Source organism: Pinus tabuliformis, chromosome 3_2 (assembly GCF_031772625.1).
Source record: "Pinus tabuliformis cultivar Carrire ecotype Pingquan chromosome 3_2, CPIR1, whole genome shotgun sequence".
NCBI classification, from domain to species: Eukaryota; Viridiplantae; Streptophyta; class Pinopsida; order Pinales; family Pinaceae; genus Pinus; species Pinus tabuliformis.
The window spans coordinates 651,846,857-651,859,347 of NC_142302.1; positions in this window are offsets into that span (position 1 = coordinate 651,846,857).

Sequence of the window (12,491 nt, forward strand, 5' to 3'; positions counted from 1 at the left end):
TCATCAACATAAAGTACAATGACCAACGACTTACCTTTCACCATGATGTGGTATAGGTTCACATCCTCTTTACTCTTTGTGAACCCCAACCTGGTGAAGTAGTTGTCTATCCTGGTGTACCAAGCACGAGGTGCTTGCTTCAGCCCGTACAAAGCTTTCTTGAGTCGGCACACATGCGACTCACAATCGAAGGTCTCAAAACCTTCTGGCTGCTCTATGTACACCTCTTCCTCAATCTTACCATTGAGGAATTCAGTCTTCACATCCATCTGATGGATCTTCCAACCCATCTATGCTGATAGTGTCAACATCGATATGATAGATGAGTACCTTGCGACAGGAGCAAAAGTCTCATCATAGTTAATCCCCTCGACCTGTGAAAAACCACGGGAAACAAATCTTGCCTTATGATTCTCAACACTACCATCAATAGCTTGATTTACCTTGTAAATCATCCAACGAGAACTCACAACTGACTTGTTCTCCGATCTCGGAACCACGTCCCAAACACTGTTACAAACTATGGAGTCATACTCCTCCACCATAGCATCAACCCAAGTCGGCTGCTGCACTACTTCCTCAAAGGAAGATGGCTTGTTCTCAACACATTCCCCAACAAGGGCCATGTATCCAGTGTACCTCTCAGGTGACCTCCTCTGTCTGCGCTAAGAAGATGGTTCTCCCACATTCTCTCTCATATCCATCAACAATTTGTCAGCTTCTCTTGTGCGCTTCTGTCCATCTCTGGAAGACTCTGCTTGAGTGGATGTCTCCATTCCTGGAACCTCTGCATGCAGCTGCTCCACATCAGTCTGAGGCTCCTCCTCCTTAGGAACCAACAGTTCCTCCATAGCCTGTAGTTGGAGCTCCCTCTCAAGGGAAACTCGCATGGTCTTTTGCTCATCAAACTTGAGATCTCTATGAACCACTGTCCTCTGATTGGTGGGCAGATACACCTGATAGTTGTGGGGTGTATCAGTGTACCCCACAAGTATCCCCAACTTTGTTGTCAGCTCAAGCTTCTTCCGTGCATCTTTTGTCACATGGAAATATACCGATGAGCCAAAGATCCTAAAGTGACCCACATCTGGTCTCTTACTGGATAAAGCTTCCTCGAGTGTCTTCATCCCAAGTATGTGATGCAGGCTTCTATTATACAAATAGACTGCTGTGTTGCATGCCTCAGCCCACAAGTGAAGTGCTAGGCCTTGGTCATGAAACATCGCCTGTGCTGCCCCTACAATAGTTTTGTTCTTCCTCTATGCCACCCCATTCTGCTGTGGGTTATGAGGTGCCATCAACTCTTGTTTAATTCCTTCCGCTACACAGAAGTCCTTAAACTCTTGAGAGACATATTCTCCACCATTGTCGCTTCTCAAGGCCTTGATCTTCTTCCCTGACTCTTTCTCAACCAAAGCTTTGAACTCACAAAACTTTTTGAAGGTTTGGTCCTTCTTCTGCATGAAATAAATCCAACATTTACGAGAAAAATCATCAATGAAAATCACATAATACCTTTGCTTCACTGTGGATGCCATTGAGAATGGTCCACACAAATTAGTATGAACTCGCTCTAAGATAGCCTCTGCTCGACTTTCTCGATCATAAAAGGAAGACTTTGTGTACTTTCCCAAGGTACAACCTTTGCATGTGTCAACTTGCTCAAGTTTACCTTTGGGAAGTCCTATAGATATATGCTGCATTATCTTCAAAGCCCCATGTTGACACCTAATCTTCATGATTGGGTGAATTTTATGTAAATAATTAAATTAGGTATGTGAACAGTCATCAGGAGATGAACTGAACAGTCACTCCCTATTGTATATAACAATGACCTACCTATGGAATAATGTACGAATCAGTTATCAGTTTTTGTTTTGTGGAGTTACTGCCTGGCCTGACATGGTATCAGAGCCAACTCCTTTTTTTAGCTCTTATGCTCCTGTAACTCCTCTGTCTGCCATATCCCCTCTGTCCTGACATGGTACAGTCCTGAGTTACCTACGCTCTCTGCTCTGTCCATAATGCGCTGCTCTGTCCATAACGTGCTGCCTCTGCCATATTCCCTTCTAGCGCTGCTCTGTCCATAGAAGCTGCTTTGGGACACCACACAGCGGACAAGGGGTTTTGATTACTGTTACTGCATTTTTTTTGTGAGAACGATGGAACGCTGGAACGTTGAACGCTGAATGTTCTAATGTCTGAACGCTGACTGTTGAAATAATTAAACGCTGTCCATATGAAATTGTTGTGTGTTTGAACGCTGTCCATATGAAATTGCTGTGTGTTTGAACGCTGTCCATATGAACGCTGTCCAGTAAGCATTTTGTATTTTTTATTAAAAAATGGAAGTCTGGTATCAAAGTGGCGCAGCGGAAGTCGCTCATAAATCGTGGGCTGATTACTACATTGCAAGGTTGGAATGTTTGTAATATTTGAACACACATCCTTGTGCGCTGGTGCTTGGTAAGGCTGAGAGCTGATATATCACTGGTCATGGTATATCTTTGTCACTGTGTGTTTGGTGCGTTGATGTTGTTCTTGAATAAAGCGAGTCCGTGCATGCTTTGAGAAAATGCAGAACTTCGTTGAACAGTTAAGTTTTGCATTGCGCTATATTGGATTCCAGAACACCATGCTATGACAGCCAGCGTTGAGTTCTGGAGCGTTTATTTTTTTGTTGAAAGGGTCGTATTTTTATTGCATTGGAGGTATATAATGCACTTTGTATATGAATAGCGTTTGGAGGTATATAATGCACTTTGTATATAATAGCGTTTGGAGGTATTTTAATATACTTTGTATATAATGTTTGGTGTATATACCACGCTGTTGGGCTACCTCTAGAGTCCGAATTGAATAACAGTCATGATAATAAGTAGCACTTCCTTCGGTCGACTACATGCACCGGTCGGTGGCAAATGCCATTGTGCAAAAAAAAAAAAAACGAATCCTTTGAAGAGAACACATCAAATTTTTCTTCAAGATTATTGTGAATCTGAAGCTTGGCTACCATAGTATTGTTTTCATAAATCTGTTTTCAAAGTGACTAACATAGTTAACGCTCTTGAGTTTGACTGTGTTTAATATATTGTTTGAGGCCAGAATACATTTTGATATCATAATCAATTTTCTTTTAGCAACAGAAGTTTTTTTTTTCTCTCCACAAAAGCACATTTTTGCCACCAAAAGTATTTTTACAGCTCTCGGACTTTACAATGCATTCAATCATATCTATGGTGGGAATAGTTCTCACTGGCAAGGAGAACTATCCTGAATGGTCCCAGATGATAAAACACACCCTCATTTTCAATGAGTTGTGGAAAGGAGTGTGTGTCGGAGAAGGAGACAATGACCCAGTACAACCTACCTCAGACAAAGAGCTCGTCATTTTGGAAAACAAGAACAACAAAGCCTATGCATTAATCGCATCATCTGTAAATGAAGAGGTGAGTCGCCATATTTCGTCATATTCAACTGCCTTTGAAGCTTTACAAAAGCTGAAAGAACTCTATGACTCACATTCTGCACTTGAAGTTGTTCAACTCATGATTAAACTCTTCACTCTTGAACTGCAAAATAATGATCCTCTTGCTCTTGCATCTGAAGTAAAGTCTATAATGCATGATATCAATTCCACTAAGATTGAGCTGGATATTCCTCGTATTGCTTTTCTCAAGGCACTTTATCCTACTTATTCCAATTATCTTGAGTCATTGCAAGCAAATGGAAATCTAAAAAATATAACCTTTGACTCTCTTGTGAAAAAGTTTGCTGAAAGAGAGAAAGCTTTTGGAAAGAAGACAACCCCTGAATCTTCTGAAGAGATTGTGTGCCTTGCTCATAAAGAAAAGCATCCTGCTCAAGATTCTACAAGAGGAAGAGGTGGACGAAGAGGAAGATGAAGATATTTCAGAGGCAGGGGGGGCAGACATTCTCAAGGATAAAAGGCAGATTTGCACTGCATTCGTTGCAAAAGAAATGGATCACATGATGCCTCTACATGCAAGCTACCATGGGACAAAATTGAGCAGAAAAGAAACCAACAGAAAGGTAAAACTGATGATACAGACAAAGGTAAAGCACCTGAATCTGCTCACTATGTTGAGGCACAATGTAACATTGGAGTAAAAGAAGATTTGTTTAATGCTTCACTTGCTTCATGGAAAAATGATTGGTTGCTTGATTCAGGAGCAACCTGTCACATGACTCATAGAAAATATTTTTTTGAAGATTTTACTGATAATGTTGATGGAACAATATACTTTGCAGATCAATCAAAAATCAAGCCATCAGGGCTTGGCACAATCAGGCTTAAACTGCCTGGTCTTCTAGACTTTCTTCTAGATCATGTTCTATATCTCCCACAGCTCAAGAGAAACTTGTCGTCCTTGGTCCACATCTGCAAGCAACGTCACTCCATTCATATGTTTGATGGCAAGCTTGAGGTAAGAAAAGCATCTGACCACTCACTTGTCATGAGGGGAATAGAAGAAGAAAGGCTTCTCAAACTGCGAGGAACATTTGCTCATGCACAACATTTCTCATACAATTCTCATCATGAAGAAGGTACACTTCCATCAAGTTTATTATAGCATGCTAGATTCGAACATTTGAACTATGACAGTCTTCACTTATTGAAGAAAAATGGTGTTGCTGGTTTGCCTACAATTCCTAGAAAACTTAAGCAATGTGATGCTTGCATTCTAGGAAAGCATAGCAAACAGTCTTTTCATGATTCACATTCAAGAGCACATAGGAAACTTGAACTCATTCGTTCAGATTTATGTGGTCCAATGCCTGTTCCTTCTGCAAATGGAAATAAATATATCATGACATTTATTGATGACTACACCAGAATGTGTTGGGTTTATTTATTGAAGAACAAATCTGATGCTTTTCAAACATTCAAGAATTTTCATAAATGGATTGAAAATGTTGCACAATCTCATATTGGGTCTATTCGCACTGATAATGGAAAAGAATACACATCAAATGAATTTGAAAACTATATTCGCCAACATGGGATCAAACATCAAACAACTGTGCCTTATAATCCCCAACAGAATGGTGTAGCTGAAAGAATGAATAGAACAATCTTGAATATGGTACGATCCATGCTTTTCTTCAAAAATGTAAAGATAATGTTTTGGGCTGATGCTGTTCTATGTGCTGCATATATAAAGAATAGATGTCCATCTAATGCTATAAGAAACAAGACTCCTTATGAATTATGGTATGGACATGTTCCTTCGGTAAAACATCTCAGGGTCTTTGGTTCCACCTGTTATGCTTTGATACCAAAGGTACATAGAAACAAACTTGGTGCTAGAAGTCGTAAGATTATCTTCCTGGGGTATTCAAACACCTCCAAAGCATACCGCCTCTATGATAAAGTAAATAAAAAGTTTGTTGTATCTAGAGATGTAATTTTTCTTGAATCATCCAAATCTGACAATGTTGTTGAGCGGTAACTTGATCGCTTGGATAGATTCGCAAAAACAAAATCATTTCAAGAATTTGATAATCAGATTCCACATCTTGAAGGGGGCATTCCTATTCTAGATCAACATGTGGAATCTTCTTCTAAAGAACACTCTCCCCCGAATGAAACTCCAACAATGGATGATGCTTTAAGTGATGTAATTGATAGAATTAGGAGACTCAATCTTGATTCAGTGCCAAATCAATCAACAGAGCAGCCTGGACCATCTCAGAAAGGTCCCCTAAAGTGGCTAATGAAGACACTTGAAAGTGTTCATCCTGATGAAATTGGAAAAACAGGAACCAGAAATTCAAACTGACAAAATGGAGGTGATGTAGATGACTCTAATTCACCTGTTGATATGGATGTTTCTTATGATTGTGAATTGAACTTGTCTACAGATTTTGAACCAACTTCCTTCAAAGAAGCTGCTTCTCATGATGAATGGAAAGAAGCAATGCAAAAGGAGTATGATGCCCTCATAAAGAACGACACTTGGAAGCTGGTTGATTCTCCATTTGGAACCAAACCAATTGGCTGCAAGTGGGTCTACAAGAACAAGTATAAAGCTGATGGCTCACTTGACAAGCACAAATCTAGGCTTGTGGAAAAAGGTTTTGCACAGAAGGAAGGGGTTGATTATGAGGAGACTTTTGCCCCCACAACAAAATGGGCTACCATTCGGACACTCTTTGCACTAGCAGGTTAGAACGGTTGGAAAGTCCATCAAATGGATGTAAAAACTGCTTTCTTGAATGGAGATCTAAAAGAGAATGTTTTTATGTCCCAGCCTGAAGGATTTGCTGTGAAAGGACATGAACATAAAGTATGCAAAATTGTGAAGTCCTTGTATGGCCTCAAACAAGCACCACGAGGCTGGTATGAAAAACTAACTGAGCATCTTCTAAAACTCAATTTCAAACATTTTGATCTTGATGATGCAACTTTATTTGTCAAGAAAGTTGGCAAAATAGTTGTATATCTTGTGGTATATGTAGATGATCTTTTGATGACAAGGAACAATGAAAGCTACATTGCATCCATAAAGAAGGAATTGGGGAAAAGTTTTGAAATGACTGATTTGGGCTATGTTCATTACTATCTTGGCATTGAAGTAACCCAACATCCAAAGTCCATATTTCTTTCTCAAAAGAAATACATTGGAGATCTGTTGAATAGGTTTGACATGACAGAGTGCAATCCTCTCACTACTCCAATGGAACAAAACTTAAAGCTCACATCTATTGAAGGAAAATAATTTGAGGATGCAACAAAGTATAGACAACTTGTAGGAAGTCTCAACTACCTAACTACAACCAGACCAAACATTTCGTTTGTTGTTGGAATCCTCTCTAGGTTTATGCAAAAGCCTTGTGAGGGACATTGGTCTGCTGTTAAAAGAGTTCTAAGGTACTTGAAGGGAACTCAAGACTTTGGAATCAAGTATACACAGGTGGATGACTTCAGTTTTATTGGATACTCTAATTCAGACTTCGATGGAGACAAAGAAACTGGGGTATCAACTTCAGGATATGCTATGAGTCTTGGATCAGGAGATGTCTCCTGGAGATCACGCAAACAATCAGTTCTAGCAGATTCCACAATAGAAGCAGAATACGTGGCAGCAGCTGAAGCAACAAAATAAATTGTGTGGCTTAGGAAAATTCTTGAAGATTTGCAGGTAAAACAAGTACAATCAACTCCACTCATGATTGAAAACACCTCTGCAATAAAGTTGGCCAAGAACCAAAAGTTCCATGATCGAACAAAGCATATCAATACTAAATATCATCTGATTCGACATCATGTTGAGGCCAAAACAATCCATCTCCGTCATTGTTCCACAAATGAGCAAATTGCAGACATCTTCACCAAAGCACTTGGAAGGGAAAAGCTTGAACGATTCATAATGATGCTTGGACTCACCAACATCCCTTCAGATTAAGGGGGGGAATGTTGACACCTAATCTTCATGATTGGGTGAATTTTATGTAAATAATTAAATTAGGAATGTGAACGTCATTGGGAGATGAACTGAACAATCACTCCCTATTGTATATAACAATGACCTACCTATGGAATAATATATGAATCAGTTATCAGTTTTTGTTTTGTGGAGTTACTACCTGTCCTGACACCCCATGATTAAAATGGCCCAACCGCCTGTGCCACAACTCGCCAATATCTTGGCTTTGCACCAATTCTGCTTTCATACTCAATGCTGCACAATCATCTACCTCTAGTTTAGATAGATTCTTCACCTGAATCCCTATCCTCTTGGTCTGACCCATGGCTATGTGTCTTAGGAACGCCTTTCCTTTACTGAAGACAACATTGTAGCCTTTGTCCTCCAATATCGCGACCGATACCATGTTCTTCTTTAGTCCAGGCACATACTTCACATCTGTCAAGGTGAGAGGAGCTCCATGCTCCCTCTGAAAAGCAACCATGCCCACTCCTGAAACACTGTACTTTTCGTCATCACCCATCTCTATGCACATCTTGAGGTCTTTCTCCTCCAAGGTACTGAATAACTTTTATCACTGGTCATGTGGAATGAAGCTCCACTGTCAAGATACCAAACACAACCCACCATCGATGACACCATGCATGCGATGAGGGTAAAGTCTATTTCGAACTGAGAGGCTAATGCCTCACCTTCCAATCCTTTTGCGGATCCCTTCTTGGACTTCTTCGATGGGAAATTAGTCGCATAATGTCCCATCTCATGACAATTAAAGCATCTCACTTTAGCTTCCTGAGAAGAATTCGATTTGGAATGGGAATCCTTCCCCTTCCCTTTCCTTGCCTTACTCGCTGAGGCCAGATTTTCTTCATCATCATCCTTGGATGAAGAACAATCTCGAGTGCTCTTCCTGATCTCCTCCTGCATGAGATCCAACCACAATCGTTCCCAATTCGGTAGTTTCTCCCTTCCATTCACAGAGTCCTGGTAGCTATTCTAGCTCTTTGGAAGGCCAAGGAGAGTGAGGATCACCATATCATCATTAGCAGTAGTTATTCCCACGCTGCTAAGCTCATCTCTATAGGTGGTGAGCTTGTTCAGATATGTGGAAATAGTATAGCCCTTCTCCATCTTGATTCTTCGAAGCTTATCCTTGAGCGCCAATTTCCTCTGGTTGCTATTGTACTGGTAGAGGTCCTTCAATGTCTTCCACATTGAAAATGGAGTATCCTTCCCATGGAGACTCAAGACAATATGGTCTCAAACTCCCTCAAGGATGATCTGTCTCACCTTCGCCACACACTTCTTCCACTCAGCCAACTCTTGTGCATTAGTTCAAGCTCGCTTTTGGATCTATTGATCAATGCATTCCTTCAAGTCGTTGTCTTCTAATACAGCCTCCATGAGATCTTTCCATGCTATGTAATTCGAGCTACCATCCAAGGCATACTTGAGTCTCAAGCCATTGAACGCCATTGGCCAACCATGAAGTATGATAAGAATTTGATTTTGCACCTGCAACCTCGAACTTCAAACTTCAAATTCTCTTCTCAGTATACTGTTCACAACTCCGATAAACTTTTCTCTTAATCCATGTAGAAATTTCTCTATAGATCAACTAGATCTGGTACCATGTAGAAATTTTGTAAATTCTCTACAAATATACCTCTGAGATCTCTATAGAAAATCTGACTGTAGATTAACCTAATAATGCAATATACCAAAGCAAAAAACTATAATCTACTTCTACTATCAAATTGTAGAAGCTTAAAGATTGAGTTGAATCAAAGCTGAATAATATATAACCAGAAAAAGAAGAATCAATCATTCAAGGCACATGAAAATACTTTGGGGAAAGCCTCAGCTAAAAACCCCACTATCTGCATTACCATACAAGGTGGAAATACATTAGAATTACACAAAGCTTGAGCTCTCACAGCTAGCCAGCTCTTAGTACAATCCTCCTGGATGCTCACAGGCAATTAAAGCTTCTCACAAGCCTTCTCATCTACCCTCAAAGCTCCTATTTCCCTGCACAGTTTCTCCTGTTACCAAGTGTAACACTGATCTCACACACTGCTTTAACACACTGTCAGAACTGCGCATTCCTCAAGGAATGAATGCCTTGACTGCATGCATGATTTTTCTTTATAAGAGAACACCTGCAACTGATAGTACACTGTCTCTGTCTTTAATCTCAACTAGGTCTTTCTCAGAATAGACATGCATGAGTTAATGATGTGAGAATCTTCAGTTATCTGGAGTACACTAGTGGAGTGCATGCATGCACCAACTGACTGATAACTCACAATTATTTCCTCAAACAGTTTGGAACTAATTTAACTGGACTTAACTCAGTAAACTAAGCTAAATAATTACAACTCAAATATAACTCAATATTATCTCCTTAATTAAGGATAATCTCCTTAATTTAAGGGATAACTGTTGCATGACTTCAGAAAGACTTTTAACTTGAGTTTCTCCAACTAATTAACTCAAGATGAATTAATAGTTATTTTTCAAGCAACTGGTAAGACTAAATTCGTATTTTAATTCACAGTTTTAATTCAAGGAAAAACTAAAATTGGAATATTCTTGTTGCCACATTTCAACATATTATCGCTTTGCACCACCTAACACTCTAGCCCCAATGGCACCAAAACCTCAACCTTGGATTAGCATCTCTATCTCAGTAACCATTACCTCCTTAGAGTCAACTATGTGCTCATCATAGTGCTACCATTCCCCTTAAGCCCAAGAGATGGAACGACAGGGAGGGTACCTAGAACCAGCAACCTCATGGTAATCAAGGCAACCAAGGTAGACAACCTAATGCCAATAATGATGACCAGTCCAATCTCGCAACCTAGCAACAGGGTGGACATCGCAAGCAGAACAAGGCTCTTAGAACTAATAAATATGGTGCTTGTTGTGAGACTTATGGCCATTATACTCATGAATGTCCCCTTCTCCCTCAGATCCATTAGGCATGGGAAGCTCAAACAACTACTTCTAGAGGACTGCAACCCATTTATCAATCCCCTCCTTCTTCTTTGTAGCCCCTGCTTCTTCTAAAGCCTTCCATACAAATAGTATAAGAGATGACTTAGTTTAGTCTTGTGTCACCATGTTAATGCTGGAAGCCCTCCTCAAGTTCCCATCCCAACAAAAATATCTATTATCTGCTCTAGGCATTGTGGATCATTTTGACGATCATTTGATTTTCTTTGATGTTGATAAAGAGGAAGATCCTCCTCTCCCTTCATCTATTGCCTTTCAGATACCAGCCTCAATAAAAAATGCCACTGTGTAATGGTGTATAATCAATGAAGGTGCCTCCACTTGTGTGATGGTTTCTCATGTCTAGAAACAACTTGGTTCCCCTAACTTGTCACCATCCACTATCACTCTACATGATTGGGATGATCACCCCTTGTAGCCCCTCCATTTATATTGGAATAGCCCCATCATCGTTGTTGGTAAGTCGATCTTGAATGATATCGAAGTCACTGTTTCCCCTTTAGATTATAACATCTTTCTTGGCCGTAGTTACACATATGCCATGTCAGTTGTCACATCCTCTATCTTTCGCAAGATGTGATTTCCTCATAACGAAAGAATCATCACTATCGATCTGCTGACTTACTATGATCCTTAGTCTCATACATCTGCTCAGACAATTATTCCATCAATGACAGATAGTAAGATGATGGCCTACCTTTAGAGATGTTTCCCCTGGAGTCTCTAAATATTTCGCGCTACTTGGGGCTTATTATGTCCCACTTCCCGTTTCATCAAAGGCCAACTCTTCAAGTGTTTGCATGCTTCAAGCATCACAGGCCGCCAACAAGAAGTATGGTATGTCTTCCCAACAACCAACTCATTAGCAATCTACTACCCAAGAATCAACTCCTCCTTCAGGGACAATTCCTTCAGTCCATTTCCCTTCAAGAGCCATTCCTCTGAACCATCCTCCAATAGGGGGTGTTCCTCCAGGCCATTATCCAATTCATCAGATACCTTTCTTATTTCTATCATCGAGAATCGTTTCTACTCCTATAATGGCCATGTTGAGTCTTCCTAACATGACTTTGGGAATCCCAATTTGGTACATCCATCCTCCTGCAAACACTCCTCCCGACCCACTGAAACCTTACATGGCTTTGACTTCAGCTCAACCCATTCCTACCTCCCCTAGGGTTAATAATATTAATCCTACGATTTATAATATTAACCCCGAGGTTTATAATATTAGGTTTTATAATGTTAGGGTTTATAATATTTGGTTTAATATTGTGACATTGGAATGGTACAAAAATCTATCCAACATCACATTGTAACAAACATGATCTTAATGCAACAATCAATCTAACAATCGGTGTTACAATGTTACATTACATTACAAATTATTCAACATCGCATTATAAAATTACAACATTGGGGTCCAATATAAAGGTATAGACAAAGAAGATGCATTTATATTATTTAATAATTGTATTTAAATCTATGATTGCAAAATTTTACATTGAAGTTATCACAATTTTGACATATTTCCATTTGATAGAAAAGAATCATCCTTACACAGTGACAATGACATTTTAAAAATGTTTATTAAAAAAAATATAATATAATAAACTTAAATAATAACAATAATATTGTGATTACCAAATGGTATAGGAATCTATGCAATGTTACAGTATACTAGTTTTTATAAGAATGTTATATTAGATTGTAATTTATCCAATTTAATCATTTGGGCTTATAATATTAATAATCCCAAGGGTTTATATTGTTAATCCTTGGGTTTTCGATATTAATGCCCTGGGATTATAATATGATCCTTTGGGTATATTAATCACAAGGGTTTATAATATTAATCCCTTGTGTTTATAATATTAATTTCTTAGGTTTATTAATCCCTTAAACTTATAATATTGACAATCCCTTGGTCTTATAATATTAATCCAAAATGTTTATAATACTAATATTAGGGTCTATAACATTTTTCTTTGTGGTGTTAGGGTTTATAATATTCACTTT